This window comes from Mesitornis unicolor, unplaced genomic scaffold, assembly GCF_000695765.1.
Source record: "Mesitornis unicolor isolate BGI_N332 unplaced genomic scaffold, ASM69576v1 scaffold4408, whole genome shotgun sequence".
NCBI classification, from domain to species: Eukaryota; Metazoa; Chordata; class Aves; order Mesitornithiformes; family Mesitornithidae; genus Mesitornis; species Mesitornis unicolor.
Window position 1 is genome coordinate 83,468 of NW_010202413.1, and position 24,943 is coordinate 108,410.

General features: G+C 37.2%; 1 pseudogene; it reads right to left on the reverse strand.

Annotated features, from left to right (window-relative positions):
- LOC104545285 overlaps positions 1-20,747 on the reverse strand; it is a 37,999-nt pseudogene extending 17,252 nt beyond the window's left edge.
- Positions 20,748-24,943: the final 4,196 nt, after the last annotated feature.

The window sequence follows — 24,943 nt, forward strand, 5'->3', positions numbered from 1 at the left end:
TCAGTTTAAAAAGGAGTCTCAACAGACCCCCTCCATCCCACTCTACCTATGTTTTAAAGATCTCTCTCTGGTTCACATTCAGCTCTTCCAGAGGTGAACCTGAAGTAACCAGTGCAAATCAAAAGCATCTCAAACAGTGATATTCAAATGAACATATAGTCACAGACCTTTCACACCACAGTAATAGTTAATTAAAGTATAGTGATAATTAAACAATACTGATAGCTGGGACAAGGATCCTTGTAGGAAGAATTTCTGCTATTTTTATCCCCTCTTCCTTGTAGCACTGATTCATTACAGCCAACACAATTGTCACATGCAAATTAGCTGCACAGATAAGGTGGCAATTGAAAAAATTACCTCTGATGTTGCACTTGGCCCACTTAATTACTGGCACTGTTGACCCAACTCTGTCTGCCTATTTAGTCATAACAATTCAATAAAATAATTATTAATACTTACCTAAATTACATCTTAATGTCTTGAATGTATATTATGAAGATAATTTCACTTCATTTGAGTAATGAAAATTCCAGAGAGTCTATATTGTACCATTATTCAGATTACTTAAGATAAATGCTAGTTAGCTTGGATGCTAAATTTCTCAAAGGACCCACTTTAAAATCAATATTACTGTGAGCTAATTAACAGACTTCTAAATTCTCAGAAAAATATTCCTTTCTCCAGTAAGTGTGTAAGTTTGAGGAGTGCAGAAAGGGATAAACATGGTATTTTCAGACATAAAAATGCTGAATACCTGCTCTGCATGTAACATGGAGTTCTGTTTAACCTTGGAGCAAACACTGGTGTTTTTGTAATAAACGTAAAAATTCTGTTCACCTCCCAGAATGTCTCACAGAAGTATTTCCTTCCTCACATTTTTATCAATCTTCATCATGTTGTTTAAAATGTAAGCCACCCAAATCAGTCTGGAGAGTACAAAACACAGAGTCAAAGACTTTGACCATAAAATTCTGGGCAGGATCCATGTCTTAAAAATAGGTTATTCACAGAAAGTGTCTGTGAAATAGCAGCAAGGAAATCACGTGCTCAAGAAAATACTTAAGCCTTCACTCACTCATGCCCTAACATTACGACTGAGGTCTTGAAAGCACTTGTTCATTCCCTGCCTGCCACTGAACCCCACTCACATCGACAGCTTTACCTTTGGGCTGCCTGGTGTTCAAGCTTTCCATTCTGAGTAGACAGAGCAGCTTGGAAACCCTGCCAGACCTTCAAGTGAGTCTAAAAACTAGGTCCTCCTCTTGGATGACACCAGAGCTTGATCTGGTAGGAAGTCTCAGAGCATGCCCAAGGCATTAACACAGGAGCACGGTGTGAACTGGCAGCTGCTCCTTCTTACAAATATGATGGAAGGAGGAAGAATTGCTTTATTTTTCTTCCTCATAGCACAACCCAATCATTAGAGGATTCATGCAGAAGAAGAAGGTGAGAAGGCAGATTCATGTATCTTTCTCAAACTCAGATTTCCTAAAAAGAGAGGAAGCTATCCAACAGCCAATAAGATAGGGCATTATGGGATTGAGAAGGAATCGTTCATTGGTCTGCTGAAACTAAATTGCTGTGAAGTTTAGTCAGTAAGCCAGAAAGGAATATTATCCTGTAGATCAGTGACAGCTGGCTGTGGTAAATCAGTCTTCTTGTGCTGTTGCTAGAAGTGTTCCTGGTTTACATCCAGTGACTGCCAAATATAAAAAGCAGAGAAAAAAGCTAAAAATTCAGGACTTTCTTTCAACCAAGGATCCCAACTTCTGAGCTACAGATTGATGCTTCTGGTGCATACTGCAATTTGAAAGAAAACAGTGAGCCAGCTGTCCCCATCAAAGGGACCACTTGGACATCAAGTTCCAGGGAGTAGCACTCCAAAATCCAGCCTCCAAATGGTGTCTAATGCAGGGCTGCAAAGGGACGCAAAACTTTCAGATGTAACCCTCGCTTTGGAGTACCCTACTGGCTTCCTCTGCTTAGCACTGCAAACCCTTTTCTTAAGCGCCTTTCTCTTCTTATTACGTTCTGCAGAGTCTCATGTGCCTAAATCAGTCATAGAGATCCTGCTCCCAGAGACAGGAACTGGAAAGTCAAGTATGGCAATGCTCACCATTGCTGCCACTTATTGCATTTTTAATATGGTCTTGGAGGCCTCACCTGCCTGTTTGGAGTCCAATCTGCACTGCAAAATGAAGGCACTGCGTAACTTTCAGGTGTCCAAACCATTTTCAGGACCCAGCTGCTGGTAATTTGAGGCTGTTAGGTTGACTGAACTTTCTGTCTTGTTTAATATTTTATTACCAAATATAAAAAAATAAGAAGCAGCTCCCAAATATGAGAAATACTGGAAAATAAATAGTGTTTTTTATGCATCACTGATTTGCTATGTTTAAATGCATTTCATGTTCCACCATACTACTTTTGATCTGTAGTGGTGAAGCGAGGGTAAAACATAAGGGAGCTTGTAAGCTAATAAGGAACTGGAATGTACTAAGTTTCTCTAGGTGAAAATTAAAACAGTGCAGGGAAAAGACGCAGTCAGCTTTGCCTGCTAAATACAGTCATTATGTTGAGACTCATTTTAATGTCTTCCTACGGATTTTGTTTGCTAAGACAGGTACAATGAATAGCAGGATTCAAAAAGGTATTGTCATCTCCCATTGCACACAGATGAGATTTCTGTTAGATGTGATTTTTCTTATACAAACTGTTGTGATTTATTTCCATGGTGTGTACAGAGATATTACTAGCCAGGTCCCTGAAGCCAAAGAGATAAGTGGAGATGGCCTTCATTTTCTTCATAACCTTTCTAAAAATATGAGAACATTTGATTAAGGGTTGACAATTTTCTTTTCTTCCTTGGTTGTTCTTGTAATTCATTTTGCATGGGAAGTGGGCTGTGTTTTTCTTATCCCTTCCAATTCAGCAGCCGGGCGGCTGGCGTTGCAGGCCCACTCCCGTCACCACGGCAACCAGCAGATCGCTGTGATGTGATCCCATGCGCTTTATGTCACTACACAGTGCTATTGTTCTCCAGTAACAATTTGGGAGATGCATTTCCCCATTGTAGTAAAGGAGGATTAATTCTACTTAATTCCACTGGATGGTCATCCTGAGTGTCACGCGTGGACTACAGCATCATATTAGGATGCATTTTGCTTCACATGTAGTGACTTAAAGAACAACTGGTTTGCACAATGAAGCCTATGTTCAGCGCCAAGCAGACACTGCTCCTCAGAAACATGCTGGAGAAATTGAATTGAGGTTGTAGTTCTCAAGAATCATCAGTATGACCACACTAGGTGACATCAAAGGTTTCTCTAACTCATTGGTTCAGTCTCTGCTAGTGTCATATATAGAGTTGTCTTATGTAATTTTTTCACTTTTATCTTTGGGCTAATTTAAAGTTGAGCATATAGGCACTTAGATACACTAGAGACTGAGTGCTGGATATATAGCAGCCAGAAGACCTGATTTTGCTGAATGCACCTCCACCATGGATTTCAGTGGATACAAAAGGCTCAGCTGCTCTTTAGCATTTGGAAGGAGGTGATTTACCACCCTTTTTCTAGATTGCAGCAAATCATCCCTGCACTGCAAAGCTTACTTCTTATTATGTGTTGCAGAGATGGCAGAAGCCCTGGACTAGCCTTCTTAAAAATTAACTTTGGGATAATATATTCAGTTCCTTCAAAACTGTGCTGTGATGACAGGTTCAAACTTGTAGAGTGCATGAAAGAAAGGACACTTAGAATCACAGAATCAGAATTACTGAATGTTTTGGGTCAGAAGGGACCTTCAAAGGTTGTCTTGTTCAGCTCACCTGCCATAGGCAGGGATATCTTTTCTCAAGACCCCATGCAACCTGACCTTGAACACTTCCAGGGATGGGGCATCCATCCACAGCTTCTCTGGGGAACCTGTTCCAGTGTCTCATCACCCTCATAATAAAAAAAAATTCTTCCTTATGTCCAAGCTGTCCAAGCTACCCTCTTTCAGTTTAAAACCATTTCACCCTGTCCTGTCACTATAAATAGCCTCTCTCTATCTTTCCTATAAGCCTCCTTTACACATTGGAAGGTTGCAATAAGTTCTCCCTGCAGCTTTCTTGTCTCCAGGTTAAACAGTCCCAACTTTCTCAGCCTTTCCTCATAGAAGTGTTCCATCCCTCTGATCACTTCTGTGACCCTCCTCTGGACCTGCTTTAAAAGGTCCATGTGTTCCTTGTGCTGAGGACCCCAGAGCTGGATGCGGTATTCCAGGTAGGGTCTCATGAGAGCTGAGTAGAGAGGCCTGTGTTTCACCAAGTCCTTCTCTGCAGGGCTGCTCTTAATCAATTAATCCCCCAGTCTGTACTGATATTAGGGACTGCCCCAACCCAGGTGCAGGACCTTGCACTTGACCTTGTTGAACTCCATGAGGTTCACATAGGCCCACTCCTCAAGCCTGTTACAGTCCTTCTGGATGGCATCCCTTCTATGCATAAAGGGTATATTTCACTCTCTCCTTTACTGATCCCTAAAATTCTTGAAGAAGATATAACTGGTCAATGAGTCCAAAGAATGAGGGAAAGACATTCTATTTATGCTAACTTTATCTAAAATTTAAAGGTTCCATTTTGGAAAACAACTGGGTAGCCACTGATGCGCAAGAAAGGCATTCTGCAGTGATTCACTGATCGCTGCATTTCTTAATAGTTCTTTGTCAAGCCATGACAACATATTTTTAATATTTAAAAGTAGCATTTCATGTGGCATGGTCTAGCTATGTCACCAATAATACAGCAACTGGTACCCAGAACCTATAAAAAACCCTGCATAGCTATTGACTGGATGCCATATAAAATATTAATTACCACAGCCATCAAAATAGTTTACCCACAATTTTTAAGCACCTTGCCATTGAACAATAACATTTATACTTCTGAAACATAAAAACAAACATGTTCAATAAATAAACAAACAAATGCAAAATCAGATTTCTAGCTGTGTGAGCCAGACAGTAAACTGTGTACTTTTTGTTCCCTTCCTGCCTTCGTATCTGGTTTTTTTTTTCCCTGTGTAACTTATTCCCAATCCACATTTTGTTTTCAGATACAGTTCAAATACTAAGTGACCTTCTTTTCTGTTCACATTCTCTGTATTATTTACACATTTTTCTCCATTTGCAGATATTCTTGTATTGTTTATCTCAGATACAACACAAAAGCAGTAATTAGTGTCACTACCATAGTTCTGTGTTTTCTACCCATAACTGAATAGTTGAAAGTTGCAAATACTCACACAACATGACATTTTTATACCAGTCCATAAGTTATTTGCATGTATTATGGCAGGCATAGTATTCTATTATGAGTGAATATAAGAAAAAATCCCATGCGTTTGAAGAAGTCTGTTCTCAGAAATTAAACTAAGTAACTTGTCTCTAACCAACGCAAGTACTGGCTGTGAATCTTCAAGTCACATATTGGTCTTATACAGACAGACCTATCATATTGATATAGCCCTTTGAACTGCCTAACAAATGGTGTTTGGTTTCAAGAATCTGCTGTGTAAAGTAAATTTGTTCTGTTATTTATCAGAGAGGCTGATTATTCTTCCCATAGATATGCTGCATTTTCTTAAAAAATTGAGATAACATGTTCAAAACTAATGTGAGGACAGTTTGATATATTCTTATGGTAGTATTACCTGCATGCAGACTGATCAGTCCCAAAACAGTGTGAAAGGATTCTGCAATGTTGCTACACAGCTGATTTTCCAAGTCCACACATTGGGATATCTACTGTCAGAGTCCAGCAACCCAACACTAGTACTTCATTTCCTCCAGACATAGGAAAACTTGATACTAGTCAGACCACCTTGTATGGCACCTTCCTTCCTGATAATACTGTGGTGAGCATTTCCACCAATCCATTTCCTATATAAGGATTTTGCATTTGACAACTATTTTTTAGGGAGTCTTTAGGACCTCTCCCTATCCAAATTCAAGCAGTTCTTTTACTGATGATTTGCAAATTTTTTTGTGAGCAAGCTTTTTCTGATTTAACTTTTCTTTGGGATAAAGAAATGCTCCTAATGGTCCTGATGAACACTTACGAGTCTCACATTAAAGGAATTTTGCAAAGTCAACAAGCTACAAAATACCAGAATGGGGACTGCTCAACACTGGCTTGCCACCCTTCACTCCAAGATACATATTCTACATTGCATCATACACACAGTATAATTACATTTATGAATAATCCATTAATTCAGTGCAAAGCTTATGGTGCTTATGAAATAAGTTAGCTATATTTCTTTTTTTCAGCCTTTAACATTCTCTGTGTGGGTCCTAGTTTTATATATAGTTTTCCATTGAAGATCTCACCAGTAAGAATGACTCACTTTTTACAGACTTTTTTAAGACATCCATTGAAATAATAGACAGCTCCAAAAAAGGAATTAATATATTTTTTAAGACTCCTTGAAGGTAAGGTGGCATTTTTATACCCATTATACAGATAAAGAATTGAAGTAAGACTAATTAAGACCAGAATTAAAAAAACCCATCAAAACTATTCATTCTCAGTGCCTAAATGCAGGGATTGTTTTCTTCCATTTCAGTGAGTACTTAGTATCTATCTACATATGTATTCAAAGGACAACTGTAGTGAAATTCAGTTTTAGTTGTGAGCACTCTCGCTTTAGCAAATCCAAATCCTGTTCCTTCTCTTGCTCGTGTATCAAGCGGTTTTCAGTGCAACAGTTCTATCATAAAAGCTTGTCACAATTTGTAGCTAGTTGTCCAGGTAAATCAGAATCCTAAGACACCTTGGAAAACAGAAAAATCTGAATAATATGGTACTACATGCTGGAGAGCACGGCTAGCTTTCTGAAAGAAGTCAGCTTAAGTCCAGGCAAGCCAACTAGCTCTCACTCAGTACTAGCTCTGTTGGGGCAGAGCTGTTTCCCTGTGCTGATTTTGGTTGGGATAGAGTTAATTTTCTTCACAGCAGCTAGTATGGGGCTATCTTTTAGATCTGTGCTGGAAACAGTGTTGATAATACAGGGATGTTTTAGTTACTGCTGAGCAGTGCTCACATAGAGTAAAGGTCTTTTCTGCTTCTCACATCACCCCACCAACGAGTATGCTGAGGGTGCACAAGAAGTTAGGAGCAGACACAGGCAAGACAGCCAGCTCCAGCTGACCAAAGGGATGTTCCATGCCATATGACATCATCCTCAGCAATAAAACTAGGAGAAGGTTGCTCGGGGGGCTGCTGCTCAGGGACTGGCTGAGCATCAGTCAGTTGGTGGTGAGCAATTGTTTTAATTTGCATTGTTTGTCTTTCTTGGATTTTATTTCTCTCTCTATGATTTTCCTTTTCATTACAATTTATTATTAATATTATTACTACTACCACTATTATCATTTTATTTTATTTCAATTATTAAACTGTTCTTATTTCAACCCATGAGTTTTCTCACTTTTACCCTTCAAATTCTGTTACCCACATCCTGCTGGTGGAGAGGATGAACAAGTGGCTGTGTGGTGCTTAGTTGCCATCTGGGGTTAAACCACAACACTCTCAAAGAGTGACAAGAACATCTCTGTGAAAATATCCCCCTGTTTTTGTTCAGGACTCTCTGAACAAAAACAACTTCCTGTTTTTTAAACTCCCTGTTTTAAACTCCCTGTTTAAAAACAGTAAAAGGACTTAGATGTGAAGCAGATATTCTCCATCTCCCTCTTTATTTTCTTTGATTCCCTCCCTTCTTTCTCTTCTTCTCTCCTTTCTTCTTCCTTCTTTCCTTTGATTTGTATGCAAAAAACACACACAGTAATTTCTAGGGAGGAAAGACAAAATAAGAAAAGGAGGGGATGAGGAGCACAAGAAGAGTCCAGCCTGCAGGAATAATGTGGCAGGGAGAGAGCTCAAAAACACAAATGCATTTTGGGAGAGAGGGACAGACACAAAGAATCTCAGAAATAAAGAGAAATGAAGAGTGGAACTCAGGTAGCTCCAGGAGAGACAAGAGAAATGCTAAGAAACAGTTTTTGCCATGAGTTTGACTTATAGAAGCAATAAATCACATGACTTCAAGATTAAAGTAAAGATAAATTTCATATAGCTAGCTCACACACAGAAAATGTTCCCAATTCATTTTGTTTGAGGTATAAAAATATTACTAAGTATTAAATACTTTTGTTTTCCTGCACTATATTTAGCTTGAGCTCAACCATTGCCACTGAGTGTATTCAGAACTTAACTGAAGGTACTCAGTGAAATTCCTCAGGTGATCCGGTTACCTCTGCCTCCCTCCTGAGAAACCGTGCTTTCCAACTGCAGGTACTTAGAAACTAGAACTATCAAAGGACAGACACAAGCAGATAATTGGCCACAAGACAGCTCTTAATATACAGATATTTATATCCCAGGATCCTCTCTTGTTTTCATATATGTGGGCCAGCAATATTACATAATTTCCTAGCCAGATAATTAAGGGACTAGAAAAGCACCTTCCTCAAATTCATAACCCAAACCGAAGGCTGAAAAGACCCTTAGATACATTGTCCTGTGTATTCTCCACAGACCAGGCTTCTTCTGCATATGCTAGCGTTTTCTTTATCTTTCTCACTGAGTCTCCATTTCTTATTATTCAAGAAGGAAGAAAATCAGCTCACACTTTAAACAAATACATACATAAAGCAAGATGCCATTATATACATAGCGGAGTTAAGAGACAGAGAGAGTTCAAACCATACAAGTAGGAGCAGCAGAATTTGCTGGCAGAAAGCCTGATATTACAGGGAACCAGAGCTTTGTCCGTATCTGGGTTCTTTGGCACAATATTCCATGCTTGCTGCATACAGTTATTTTTCTGGGCAGAAAGTAAAGATCTACTATTTCTACGGGCAATAAAACAAGTACTTAAAAATCAGAACATCAGGAAATAAAAAGTTCAGGGACAGAATAGACACATTTCCAAATTCCAAGAGAGATGGAAAATGAAATAAAATAACTGGCATTGTCAATTTATAATTCCTTTCTGGCAATGAGAGGGATGCCTAGGGAGTTCAGAGAAGCTAACAGAACTATAATATTCATATTATATTTAAAAATGGATCAAGGCTAAAAACCAACTTAGTACTGTGCAATCTTTTATCCTAATGCAGCACAGCAGCTAGAAACTATTATTTCTTTATAAACTCCATCTTAACTTCAAGAAATGGGCTTTCTATGTGATTAGCTTGGAGAGAGCGTACCTGAAGTGGTGAAAAAGCTGTTAAATAGTGTGGCTACTGAAGAATAGAAGCTAACACTAATTTCAGAGATTTTAAGTGCTGTAACCAGCTGCACATACATTTGCTTTTAGCATGAGCTATAAGGTTCCTGTAAGTAAGATGCAGATTCTAATATTTCTAATTGCATAGGAGGATTGTGCACAGAGTTTACCAATTCATGGCTGCTAACTAGGCAGTCAGAGAACATACTGTTTGGGATTTATACCAGAATGGTCCTTTGATAGGTGTTTATCCAGCATACTCTTATTTGTGGTATTCTAGTTTTTAATATTTAAACTGACTGTTAGCACTTGTATCTATAGTAACCTTATCCCTCCACACCTGTCACCTGGGAAAATACTTTGGCTTTTATACTTTAAAACTTCCATCTAGAGCTGGTCTTTGTATCAAAAAAAATTCAAAGAATTATTATCCAGTCAAAGACTTTCAACACAAATCTAGAGCGGGTATGATAGATCTTGCAAATTTAGTCCACTGTTGTTCCCATCAACAAAGCTATTAAATAATTTGATTTTAATAATTCAATAAAATACTGCACAAGATAATACTAACAAACATCTGAAACATCAAATACCAGCTAAGTCATGGGTTGTATGTACAACAAGTGTATATACCATTAGTTTCATCAGTACCAGCCAGTCTAAAACAAATACAGTGTATTGTTGCATGGAGATGTTGCATGCACAGTTACTGGAGCTTAATGAGGGACAACAAAATATACAGAATATAATACGTTCCATAGTGAATAAAATGTATGAAATGGTTAATGTAGTGTTTTAAAGTCTACTAAAGAAAATTATTTGGGGAGCAAAGTAACATTTATATTACTTGTTTTTCCAAAAATATATTTCAATCAGGAGTGGACCAAGATGACCAGAGGCCAGGCATGAATTTAACTTGTATTTATGGTGAATAAAAGTTTGTTGTTAATTCAATCAATTATGCTTGTGTGATATCAAATCATAGTTAAGACAAGGCAGATTGCTTTGTATGAACTGGGCCTTTACCTTACTTTCAGCAATTGAAGAATATATCCTTCTTCGTATTGAAAGTCAAAAAGATCAAACTTTCTTAGAACTGAACCTGTGCTTACACCCATGTAAAACACTCAGGCAAAGTTTTTGGAGGGGAACTTTTATGCACAGTGCTCAGATTCTGAAAAATCATGACATAAGTTTTTCTAACTGAATATATTAACTGTCTAAAGTTACCATCTGAAGTGTTATGCTTTTGTCTTTTCTAACTCTTTGTAACCCACTTTCTAAAACACAAATGCAAATGGGAAGCAAGTTTGGATGTGTAAGTAAGTACTTTAGAGTGCTAACACAAATCTAATGTTCCAGATGAACAATACCAGAAAAGTGTTAATTACCACTGAATGAGAAGAAAAGGCAGTTTGGGAGGTCTCATAATTGTTTTAAACAACCATTGGGCTAAGGTTGTGAAATCATTAAGCAATGCAACATCAGAAAAATAAAAACAAATTTAGTTTTTAACTTTTAGTGCTTCAAAATGTGTGTTTGTGCATACTCAAATCTCAGTACACTGAATGAGGAAGACATTTGGAGGGGAAAAAATTAGCAGAAAAACTGTGATTGATGGCTGTATCACAAGGCTTATGAATGTGAGGGATGAACTGAGGTTGCAGAGGTACCGTATCTCTCTAGTTTTTTACTCCTGAGCATGTGGAATTTTTCACCTTGGTGAATTACCTTTTTGTATAATGTGTGTATGTGTGCGCGCACATGTCTGTGCAAGTGCGTGTGTGAATAGGCAGGACAGACACCATATTCTGAAGAGCAGGCAGAATGGACAGCATGTTGATAAAGCCTTCAAGGATTTAATTACTTTTTTCATTAAAAAGTTTAAAACTGATGCTGAGGTATTGGCACCATAAAAGATGCATGGGCATGGGAGAAGGAAATATTTTCACCAATGTGTGGGAAAATAGAAGATCTCTAAACTGAAGAAGAGAAAGTTTAGGTGCCCAAGAAATTTAGAAGGGGTCAGGTAAACTCTATACCAGGAATTGTTTGATTGCATGGCAATTCTGGTACATCATATTCTAGAAGACCTTTTAAAAGGTAGCTGTAGTTTTACTAGCAAAATTAATCTTGTCTCCCATGTCAAAATGTTAATTATTTTTGTTTTAAGGAAAGCTTCTCAACTGTACTATGACAGGCACAGTGTGTTGTACAATGCATCCATTTCTTTACTGGTTTCCCTTAAATATTTTGTTCATCTCTCAACTGCACAGATACTTCATTTGGCTTTATTCTCTTCCATTACATCCCATTGCGACATTCTGTTTACTTTCCCATTTTCTCCCCATCATACTCAGAAATATCTGTTGCTAATAACATCACCATCCACTGCCTTCTTGAACTAGTTGTATGGTGAAAGGTTGACAACAAAGAGGTCAGAAGTCTGGAAATCCATGCTGAAGATGAATCCTATGATTTGAAACATATATTGGTACTATGTTTGTATTTTACTTGTCATTTCTCAAAGATGATTGCTAAAGGATCTGGTATTTCCTTTTCAGTTTCTTGAAACTTTTCATCAAACATCTCCTAACCTAGATGATTCAGATATTTTAATTAACCAATTACTCTTTTATCTGCTTGCAGTATGATCGATTTCTCTCTCTTTCTCTCCCTCTCTCTCTAGTTTCTCAGTGGTCTTCATTAACACTGTATTTCCCTAATTCTCGTACTTCATTCTAAAACTAAAATGACTCTTATCTGACTTCTAGCAGTGGTCATACCTTTCTTAATATTCCTTTTAGCTATAGAATATTGAAAAAAACTTTTTCTGAATGTATTCTACTTACATAGTTAACAAAATGTAATTTTCTCTACTAATGTTTTCTTTATTGTATTTTGAGTATTTACCCATTCTTTCATGATGTACTCTCTCTTCTCTTAATTATAGATTGTTTCAATTTTATTCGTCTGCATCAACATCTATTCATATAACTACTTAAGCTTTTGTTACATCACCCAGTCTTTCTTCATAAAGCATAACATGTCCAAGAAGCTTAAGCTTATTTCCAGTTATCTGTTAGTACCCATTAATCTGTACCTGATAACTCCTTCAGAATCCCACAATGTAATTATCTGTAATCAGGCTCCTCTGTACTGCTGTTTCCTTCCAACATCTATAACTTATAAGTCAGGGAAGTCTGTCATTGCTTGAGATTAATTTACCTATCGGTCCACATTCTAATTGTTTCTTGTTGGACAACATTGTTCTACAGCAGTACTATATGCAACTGTATATGATGTTCCTTTTTAAATTCATTTGTTTTGGTTTTGTTTTGTTTTGCTTTGTTTTTATAAAATTTATTAAGAAGTATTCCCTTATGAAATAACTAAGAATGTGCCGTAACTTTTTATTACATACAAGCCACTGAGTTTAAGTCTACCATTGCCTTCCATTGTAAAGCTTTCAATTATATACCTACAATGTAAATATAATTATAAACTGATTGTCCTTTGAATCTTCAGGTTTTCACTTCAAAGAGTAAAAACTCTTAGACTTTCCACCTCTCTTAACCTTTAAACTTTCTGTTACCTTTAATGATCTTTACATAGTGTCACATTTTCCATATTTTTCATAAGTTACAAAGAACAGCATTATATACATCATTCTGTACACAAACATTTCTAATTATTGAAGATTTAGTATTGGGTTTTTTTGGTAACAAAATCAGCTAAAAGGTTTTAGCCTTTAATAAATACATAGCAAGAACTCTGCATTGGCATTACATCACTTATTTTGTCAGTTATTAAAATGTCATACATTATTATGTCTTTATTAGAATTTTCACCTTCTTTATAAACCTAATTTTCAGATTAAATATTTGCTGCTAGTTTCTCATAAACTTGTATTTAGGGGCAATAGACAATTCCTCACATGTATTCTGCAAATACATTTCATCAATGTTTGTACACTGAGATGAAGGCCAGTCTCTGCACTAGGTGGGCTTTTAGATCAAGCACAGCGTTACACATTAACATTTAACACATTGTTAGAACTGATGGGACTAATTCCAGTCTTCATGTACCATACTAACAGATATGTACCATGAAAAAGTTTCACTTTTAGTGGTGACTGTACATGCAGTGGTTTTCAATGTCTGGGTTTGGTCCTCTGCTCTAAATGAGGGTAAGGCTGAACCCAGTACATTGATACGTACATTGGATATGCTCTTTTGTCTCAGACTGCTGTAGAGTGAGCTTTCAAGAGACACATGTACACTGGATGTCATTAACCTGAATGGCACAAATGAGTGGAATGGCATGTCACTGCATATACTTGGACCTGGATTGTCTTGCTTGAAGTCCTTCCTGTGTGCCTTGTATATAAAACATTGTACGGAGCAAAATGTAAATTGAGGTGGCCAAATATTCCAAAACAGTCAGAGAAAGCCTCACCTAAAGGTTAACTTTGCAGAAACTAGTGAACGGGCAGATGGATCCATCCCTGATTATAACCTCAAGAGACCTGTTGAGACAGGTTTAGATGAAAACTTACTCTCAACGAACCCACTATACACAGGATGCCTTAATGCAGTCAACAATCTGTTTGAAGATGGGTTCCTTATGAATCATTTGTTCAAGTGAAACACACAAAAACTGTTTTGTATCTCTTTCCTCTGTTGAGCATCGTCACTGCCAAAATTTCTATAAAGTTCTTTGTCAAGTGCAGGATCAGTCACCAGCCTGCAGTGCCTGTGTTTTTCACACACACACATTACTTATATAAACATGAAGCAGATTCCTCTAAAATAATTTTCCACTGGGGAATAAGCACTGCCTTTTCAGATCTGTATCACACAGGATAATGAAGAATTATCTGAGACCTCAAGACAGTAAGATAGTGCAAGCTATTATTTACACATGTGATACTGAGAAGCACATGAATAAGCCCTTCTGTCTCTTGACCAGCTTGAGGAATACCATGACAGAAGAGTTAAGTGGAACATGTAGAATGGGATTATTTGTTAGATTTGCTGTGCTTCCAGGATGAGAGGCACAATTTTCATCTTTGGCACTCACCTGAGTTCTACTTTGCAGGTTTTATAATAAGAATCCCTACTAGGATGAAAAAGATCTTGAAGCCTCAGGGCTGGAGGTTCTAAGGAAGGAGAAAAAGCTTTAAATACTTGATGTTTCCTTTTTGGTGAACCCTGGATGGATTCTAGCTCAAACTGAACCATTGACATTTTTGTGCTCTATAATAGCTTAGGGAGACTCAGTAAAAAAAAATTAAAAAATGAGTACAGCCTAGACAGTGATTCAACTGACCAGATGAATCTACTCTAATTTATCCTAAAATAAGTATCCTAATAGTTAGTCAGCCAGTCAGCTAAATTGCATTCTATGCTCCATTAGCTGTAATGGCTGACTAGGTGCTTCACCTAGCTGCCCATACACATGAATGTAGAGTCATTTGAGGTGCTACAAATGTACTTTGCCTGGAAACCAACTGAAGCTCCAGATGAGTATGGGCTTTCCATAGATCCTGTATCATATATTCCAGGCCTACACAGATGTCTCAGACATCTGAAGTGTTTTTAATATGTGGGCAACTGAACTGGGTCCTAAATATTTACTGACTGGTATACATGTAGATATCCATATTTGAACTTTAACTCTGCCCCGCTCTCTGTTTGGCTAGCAGGCTAGACTGTGGAAAGAGCTGGTCTGTTTCAGAAGCCACAGTCACAAAGGGTTACTAAGGTGAAGGACATAAAGACTCAGAAGAGAGCAGTGTGACAAAGAGCTACTTTGCTCAAGGAAGAAGCCAGGGCCACACTAGCACTGAGAGGAGCTCCACGGTTTTAGTGTAGATCTGCCATGGAAGTAAAAGTTCTGGGGTTTGCAAGTAAGGTCCAGATGACGGGATTGAAACTTATGGTTCCAGGGAGATATTCCAAGATCTTACTAGATGTACAGAAAATCTTAAACCACAGCTTATTCTGGCATCAGTGGGACTCACATTCCTTCTAATGTCCTAAAAATGTGGCTTGCTGCATATCACTGACTACCAGTTTTAAGGTTGCCGTAAACAGTTCCTCATTTCTGCATAACCTACACACAGGCAACACTCTGCAAACATTCTTATGCTTCAGATGATGTATCAGTGCCCTGATGAGTCTCTGCAGTAGCCGTTATGGGCCTGGAGAGCTCAGAGCCTGGATGTTGCAAAGGTTGATCTGCTCTCCTAAGCATGGTAGGATTTGGCTTCTGAAAGTCACTGAAGTCACCACAGACTAGAACCCTTGACAAACGTTGGCCTCTTTTTCAACATCTGCAGCACGGCTAATTTAAGAAAGGTGTTGGCAGACTGACTCACTCTTTCAAGCTTTCATCTAATGCCCAAATCATCAATCTCTGCACCAAGTATTTTTGGATAAAAGCTGTGGTGGTCTCTAGAATTCCAGGACTTGGAGCCAATGCACATAGATAATTTGTTTCAGGTGCATTGCACTCTAAAGAAATAAAATTGCTTCTGTCCTTTATTCTTGTTACAGAGTTTAAGAACCTCCAGAGAGATTAAAGGCAAGAAGAATTATTGTGTATGCCAGGACAGCAAATCCCAGGAATGACACCTGGGAGAGGATAGTCTCCAGATAAACTTCTGCTGACTAATAAACCTCCAGGCCTAGTGAAAAATGAAAGAAAAGAAACAAAGAAAGAAACAGAGAGAGGAAGGGAGAAAGAAAAGTCAAATCTTAACTCAAAATTAAATCCGTAACAGGCAACTAAAGCTAGTCTGTGCCTAGCACTGTGAAAGCCGGTAAATACACGTGCAGGTAAATTCACAGGGTGAATACAAATCCAGAAAATTATTAGAAGGAAAAGGTATGTATATGCAACTAAGACACTAGGTGGAAACGCAAGATATTTATATTCAGTTCCTAGACATGTCACAAGCTCTGTGTGACCTGCAACATTTAAGATTCATTTCAGCTGCATGAGCATCAGGACTCTAGAGCCAATTGAGATGCTGGTGGTGTCCCACCTGGACTCCAGCTGCTAATCATGAAGGGCCTGGCTGTCTCAGTAATATCTGTCAGCCATGTCTGGATCTCCTGGATTCCCTACAGTATCTCAATTGGTACAAGAAACCTATGTTTAAGCAACTGAATTGATCTGTTAAATATTGTGTTAGTAGCTATTTTAATTCATCTTATCTCAAATGTATAAGCAGTTTTAAATTCCACCCTGCAGTCACTCTACGCCTCAGTTTCCCAGCAGTGAAAAAGAGAGAACTTAACAAAAATACGTAGGCAATACTTAGATCCTCAGGCATTGCAAGCCATTTAGGTACTTGAAGGGGTAGAGATGCATGTCTGTAAGTTCACAGCAGCAACGAAAGCCTAGTGTCTAATGCCAATTGAGGTTATCAACTCTTACTAGTGAACAATATTTTGGAATGTCAAAAAATATGATAAAATGCTTCATATTTTTCTGTTAACTTATTTTGGTTGTCTGGTCCCTGTTTCTCTCATACAGTAAGAGATATCATCTTCATCGAATTGCAATATTAAGTGATAAAATTTCAGAGTATCTTAAAAGATTAGAACAACCTATAAATAGATAGCCATATGCAGTCCTTAATCAGGACTAGTCCTTACTGGGCAGTAATTTGATTGAACCTGCTTTTATCTCCAGAATGGAGTCTTGTATGAAGCTCCAGAGTTGTAGAAAGCTGGGTGCAAGGACCTAGTGATCTTGCATATTTTATATTTTCATCTGTTTCTCTGCCATTTAACTTTTCTTCCTCAGCATAGTGAGTTATGTAGGCCTGCAAGTCTGCATGAAGATTACAACTTGTCCCAGTGATATCCATGGGGCCTATGCATCAAAAGCTGTTCATGGATTCATTACCTTTCCTTATTGTTTACATATGGTTTATATACTGCAATTTACAACTGATCTAACTGTTCTCTTGCACTTTAGAATTTGTTTAGCTGCAAACCAGCTTTTACATTACGAAACTGCAGTATCATCTGCATCTTCAGATATAGAATATCTCAGCACAAAGTCACTAAAAGTTTATTACATCTGAAGGACACTGCAGCCTATTACACAACAAATTATCAAAGTTAATAATGATTGTACACACACACACACATTCAAGTGTAATTCTATTCCTATGAGCACACATTAACCAAGTCTTAGGACTAAATCTGCCGTGGGCCTATTAAATATTATGCAAGTGTCATTCCTGCATGACACTACCAGTAGGTAGGAATTGCACTTGCTGTGTGTTCAAATACGCTGTAAGTAGAAATAAAGTAGTTTATGAAAACGCAACTGATTTTTTAGTACTTTGTTTCAACCTATTTTTAAAACATATATATTGACGAACTATGGAAAAAATGTTCATACATGTAAAGTTAATATGAAATAGGCTGTTTCTTACTATAAAGTCCACACAATTAAGGTAACATAAACAACTCTTCCTAATTCTAAGTGTAGTCTAGTGAATAACTTTCCCAATGCCCAGAGGGGACTAAACACAAGAAGTTAATTCCTATGATCTATTGAATGATTAACTGTGAACTCTTTTTATTTGAAAAATACCTTTTTATTAGAATGTTAATTTAATTACTAGGATTTTGCTGTTGAGAGTAGTATAAATAGGATATATTTTCTCTCAGATGTATGTTATTCCATGTACTTTAATTATATCATTGTGATATTCCCTCTCCTGTTCTGAACATCTAGTGAGACCTGTACTACTAAATCATACTTAATAGGAGTGTGATGGTTGTTGCTTAGGCAACAGAATGAATAAATGCAGGTCAGAATGTGCTTTCAGAAAAACAAAAGCAGGAATATGGTACAGAATAAAGAACAAATATGTCTAACTGATTTTTATTGCACTGAAATATTAGAGTTGTTCAATGTAAAGTAGCTAACCTGTCTGAAACACTTAATTTAATAAGCTTGTAAAATACAGCTTAATATGTAAACCACTTTAATAAAGGTAAAGCAGTTCTCTCATATTAAGGAAGACTACAACACATTTAAGTTTGGACTAATGTGAATTTTTCTCTTAGCATAGCAGGTCTTTCTTCACTCATCTTCCTATATACTTTCAAAGTTTAATTTTCTCTTTAAAATTTTGTCTAGAATGGAAAATATTTTAAAGAATACTCGTTTAAATTTTCAGGAGAGCTTTCCTTACATAATGCTGATATATTAAAAAGAACAAGATATAAAGAAATTGATGTTTTCTGATAATTTTAATTTCTGATAAAATATGGGAACTATTCCATTTCTCGTACAAACAAGAACTGAAATATGTAACAGCATGATGAACACTGTGGAATTAGGGATTATTAAATTACTGAAATTTTGCTTTTTTATTACTAGGCAATTTTCTAGCTTTTTGCTTATTTAAGAGTCTAATCTTCAATCTGTCTAATATAATTCACATATGCATGCTACCTGTCAGTAAGACATACCCTAAGTAATAACAAGAGCAATTATGTATTTTAACTGCGATATATATTAAAAACAAACCACTTCAGAAAAGGCTTAAATTAAAATGATAGGACAACATTAGCTAACACACAGGTATGCAGCCGTAACAATCTGCCTGACACCTGAAAAGTTTGATTTGCATATTGAATAATAGAATCTCATATATAATTTGTATGTTTATCTAAGTATGCTAAAAAAAGAATGTTAGAGTCTTCTAATATCCCCCTGAACATTACTCAGGCCCCTCCAGAGTCACAGGATGACTAGAAAGCCCTCCAGGGCAGTTTCTTTGGCTTCTCTGGTGCTCATCATGTACCTGTGGTAGGTATACCCCTCTGCATTTGGTATGGTACCTACAGCCCCTTGTGAACAATTTCCTTCTGTAATCTCTTTAAGGATAAACAATCATCTACTTATGTAACTAATGCTACAACATATATAAGAATATGTAGTTACATTTTGGGAAACTGTAGCTTGAAATGCATTTTTGGATTTTTATTTTATGTTGCCTAGCTGACAGCATACCCTTGCAGCTTTGTTTTCAAGAATATTTAAAGGTAAAGAGTCTAATGATTTTACTGATATAAGCAAAAGATCACATGGCAGCCATGTAAAAACAGAAAGAAACCTCTACACTATTATAATGTGGCAGAGATCTGTGCCTTAATTTCCTGATCAGTAACCCATAGGCTTATAATGATGTTGGTAAAAGAAATTAAACAGGAAAAACACCACTCGTGATGATTTTATAATATTCATGCTGCTTCCCTTCTGTTTCTCATATGCCAGGTGTAACTTATGAAAACTTAGAACTGTTCTGAGATATACATGGTTACTAAAAATATATTTTAAAAGAACTGATTAATAATATTTTAAGCTCTGATACTTTATAAGAAATGTGGTCAGGATTTTTGCAAGATGTTCAGGTAATGGGAATACTGAAGCAGGTAGAAAAGGGATTATATAACAACCTCAAAAGTAAGCTGCTTTCTTTACTGTCAATATTAATTTCAATTGAAAGTTTGTGCATGACAGGACCATGCTACTTCACACCACATGGTAATACTGTAAATTCTGAAGTACATTAATTTTATTTCAGTCATATGTTCCTGATAAATGCCTAGAGTTAAAACGTGAAAATGGAGCTATTAAAAGGAATGCATTACTTTTCCACACAGGGCATAAGTTTCAACAAGTGAATCCCACAGCCTGATTATCTAAGATGCAAAAACATTTAACCGAGGCATCTAGAATCACTTGCAGAGAGAGCACACTTCATGAAATAATTTTCTGGTACTAAAATACCTCTCAATTCAAGAATGGCATTGCATGTTATTTAATCATTATTACAATGATGTTAATGTTTACATAAAAGTAATACTGTGATGTATTGCAGACAGGAGTGTTTACGGCTTTTACATACTGTGAAAATCCTGCAGTGGATTAAAAGAACTGTGCATTTTTCTTTTTTAATCTGAAGACTGATGAGGGGGAGAGAGAACCCTAATATTCAGTTTTTCTTTTACTATATTTCTGGCTAGAATATTTTGTAACATGTACAATTTGGAAGTTTATACAAGGACAGTTTATATATTAACTTAGCTAGACACAGAAAAGTGAAACACTAAACAGATCTTCTCAGTGCAATGCAGAATAGCCCTAAGGTTTTTATGAGCACATAAGAGACAGACAAAAAAGGCAGCTACAGTGTATATACACAGCTATGCACAGAAGATTTCTTACCATAAATTGCACATTGTCAAATCCATTAGCCAGCAAGTGGTTTTCATACTGAGGTAGCCCAATATTTTCCAACCATTGTCCCACTGTCTGGACAGGGCATCGGGGTCCTGTAGGAGGGTGAAGAGGGAGGCGTTTAAGCAACGAATAACCATCCACTGGATAATAGCGGTAGTCCTGGGCTGAGAGGTGGCATTGCCACATCGTGTTCCTGGGAAAGTTGGTATCAAAGGAGCCCGCCAGCTTGAGAGATTAATGTTTTCAGCAAGCAGAAAAGTCAGAAGTAAAACATAGTTTACAGGGCAGTATATAGCGTAAGATCTGATCCTAGCTCTACATTTCTTAGTTATTAATCTTTACTACAGACCAGTACGTCATACAGGAGGAAAGAAAAAAAAAAAAGCATATCAAGCTGTCAGCTAAGCTGTTCTCCGTTATATGTGATTGTTGGAATACTCCACAATGAGCAATGCACTGCCAGCAGCAAGAATTCTTTTTATCAAGTACTCCTACACTCATCAGTATGCAGCTCCATGCTTCTTGCTCCCCCTCGCTCTCTCCCCTTCATTACCCAGCCTAGGCTACACCTCGCATTTTCAATAATAGCCATCAGATAAGGCAGATTTTTTTTTTGTCTGCAAGCTGTAAGCCTGCTGCTGCTGCTTCCTCCTACACACCCATCCAAGCGTCAATCTTGAATGATGAGAGCAGTCAAAACAAATGCAGAAAATAGCAAGATTCAAAAGCAACCTAGAGCACTTCCATCTGAATAGAATCTTCATACCAGCTACGCTTTACATATCTGTTTGTTGTAGATTTTTACGTTTCACAAGACATTAAGAAATGCAATACATAAACCATAGCCCGTGGCATGGTTTACTATGTCTTCCCCTTTCCCCTTTTAATAAAAGATAGGTAGTGGTCTGCATCTCTGCTTATATAATAGCAAAAACCTTTAATGAATTGATAATGGATACATTGCACAGTTTCTCTCCTGCAGTACAGCAAAAGACATAAACGGCACAACAATTTTAGTCAAAGTAATTAGATTATCTGCATGATTTCTTCAACCGTAAAACATTGTAAGACACAAGAAAACCTTCATGCCAACATATAATAATTCAACTTGAAAAGGTCACCATTGCAAATGAATAATTAAAAGAATATTTTTACTAAATAAAATATTAAGTTTATATCCTTTTTTCTACAAAAATGTGAATGACAGCAGGCAGACATATAAGATTTGCATGATTTCTAGAGAAGATGTATATTTTATCAACTATAGCTGGAAAAAATAATAAAATAAGATGAATTTAAAATGAAAGTGAAGCTCATTATCAGCACAAGAAACCAAATACTTCACAGTGTGTCTTCTGTTAAGGTTCCATCTTGGTGACAGTTTCTCTCAAGAAGGAAATATTTTACACTTCTGTTCTGAAAGGAATGTTTACTAAACTTTTGCTTTTTATAAGGGGATGAAAGGACTTAGCAAAAAAGGCAGAAAATGGGTATATGTAGGGTACAATTCTAAGAAGAATCTTGTTCAGTAGAACTTCATTTGTTGAACATATTAATTACTTTTCTTTGTTTTTCTTGTCCATTGTGAATACCAAGCAATGACCATATCTAAGGAGAAATTTCATTCCAGGCACAAGGAAATTATAGATATCTGTCAAGGGACTGATTTGTAATTGATGATATTATGCCAGAAAACTGTTTCGTCGAAATCCAACCCTACAGTCTGACCGACTTGTTATAATACAAGATCTCTGCAAGTGACCTGCAGAGGCTCCCTGAGCAGTCACAGAACAGACTCTAAGCTTAGCCAGATATTTAAACTTAACGATATTGTAAGAGTTCCAACTCCAACCTGACTAGTCCTTGGACTAAAACTGGATGACCTTTCATTCCGATATTACTGCTTGGATTTGTGGAACATCTCATGCAAACTGAAGTCCATAATGATTTTGTACGATAATTTCAGTTGCACCATAGAAGATCTTTCATGAAGTTGTAGAGTTGCCTAAAACAGGTCTGTTATGAGATCTTACATTACTCCAGGTCTTCTTACTGTGTTGATACATTACCACATGAAATATGAAAGGTTCATTACATCTCTCAAAAAAGTACTGAGGGCTTATCAGGCGCTAGTAAGTATGTAATTGCTGAAGAAACTTTTAGGAGTTTTTTCAAGTATTTAATAACAATAGCATGTGAATATATGCAATATAGAGGATATATTTTTGGTAGGTGTACAGTGTGCACAGGTAGCTAAATGTACTTCAAATGGATTAATGGCTAATACATATTTTTCAGAGAAAGTAGATACACCAAATTGATAGGAATCTAGGTCTTATGGAGATACAAATGCACTTTTTTCACACCTGTCTGTAAATCTTCCTTTTTTTTCCAGAGTTTTTTCTACTGTGAATCAATATCTTTGTACATAAATGGAGCATAATCCCTTCACGGTCATGCCCACTCAGCAGCAAGCCTGTAAGAGGAAGGGTAGGCTATGATGAGTTGAAATATAGTGGACTTCCCTTGGGTAAGCAAATTTGAAAGGCTGGGTAAGCTCTTCAGAGAACAAATTGAGAACAAAATTCTCTTACACAAGATGAGAATTAAAACCTTGCTGATTTTTTCCTTGTTGACTGAGAAACCATTAATTCCTTTGAAACAGATTTCTGACTTTGTCTTCCCCTATCCCCCGTAAGTAGAAAAATTTATATTGGAAAGAGACCAAGTGAAGCATAATCCTACTCTTTGAAAGGATCATTGACTCCTGTATTTCCCATACATGCACAGACAAATGTTTCTGCATTTTGTGTCCCCCACCAATAGAAACGTTCTGCCCACAATAAGGCACAGCCAATACTCAATATACCAACTTCACGGTCAAACTGCTTCTTCCTTACCTTACTATAAACAGCATGGAAGTTATGCTGTCAGTGACGAGAAGTGTTTGGCTCAATGCCTAGCAACAGTGTAGGCAAAATTCAGTTTTCAAGTGGCTCCCCAGACACATTTCCTTGTGTAGCTGTTGGTACTGTGTCTAACTATCTGCATGGCCCCAGCACTGGATTATTATAGCTCTGCTGGTCCCACTGCACACCCTCCTCCAACTCTGTCCACTGCCAGTAAAACTACATGTCTGAGCCCATCAACACGCCATAAGGTTGCTCAGCAAGGTGAAAGAAAATAAGAAGAAACACAGTCAGTTTGCTGCCTTGTCTTCATCCCTGACTACTGCCTCATTGCTAGAGTATCCTGTTATCTGCAAGTCTTTCTTTCCCTCCTTCTTCTGCCAAAGGTAGTAGTAAGGCAAAGGCAAAGTAAGGCACAGAGCAGAGCGAAGGATGTGGGGATTAGGGTCTTTCGTTATGGGAACTTGCAGCTTTTTACATCTCATTGTTCTCCAGACCAGGAGACTTATCTTAGGGGGAGCTGTTTGGACAGATTTTCCAAACCAGTTCAAGTGGAATATGGAACAGGTGCTATTGCTTGGAGAGTAGAAGGCTATCTCTCCATTTTGGTAGTCTCTTATTCAGCACCAGCCCCACCACTGTGCTGCTGCAGGCAGTGACTACTTGGCTTATGTCTAAACCTGGACCTGATACTGAAAAATGTCACACAGACTGTATGAGATGGTCTCACCTGCAACTCATTTACCTACTACTGTGCTTTCCTATGATTTCAAAGAAGATAAATCCCATTATAATCCTTCTATGATACCACAATCGAAAAGGATGTACCTATTCATGCATTGGAAAAGTGACGCATAAATCTCTTACAGGGATAGCAATACTTAGTTCTTCTCCAAGGCAATAGAAGAAGCACATTGAAGTGATGTCTGCAAGAAAGATGCCATCTGGCATGCTATATAATAATTTCTACAAGACGTCTCATTTCCAGTGGGACTCAGAATATCTTTATTGTGGGGTTTGGAATTGACTGAATCTGAGATATCAGAGAGCACATGATTTCAAACATGTTGTAAGGCAGATTTGCTCCAATCTTTTTATTGTCTCTACTGTTAATAATGTGGATTTATCTTTCTTGATTTTTCTTTATTTTTTGAGTGAGGAAATGCAAGAAATGCAGTGATTATTTATAGAGAAGGTGTTTCCCTAGTCATCATGAATAGATTATTATAAACCATTTTCTTAGGTAGGTCAATACCTGTCGAACATCACTAAACACTTCAGGTGTTTAAGGAATCAAAAACTGGAGGGTGTTAGTATCTATTGACCACGAAATTTCTGAGTGGAGACTATGCAATATGAAATGATGAATCTTCTAAGCAAGTTGGCAGCCAGTTTAGCAGAGCTGGAGAAGAAATTGATGCTAGAGTAAGTACTGTAAACTCTTTCTTTTAATCAGCGCTTTCAGCCTTGTCC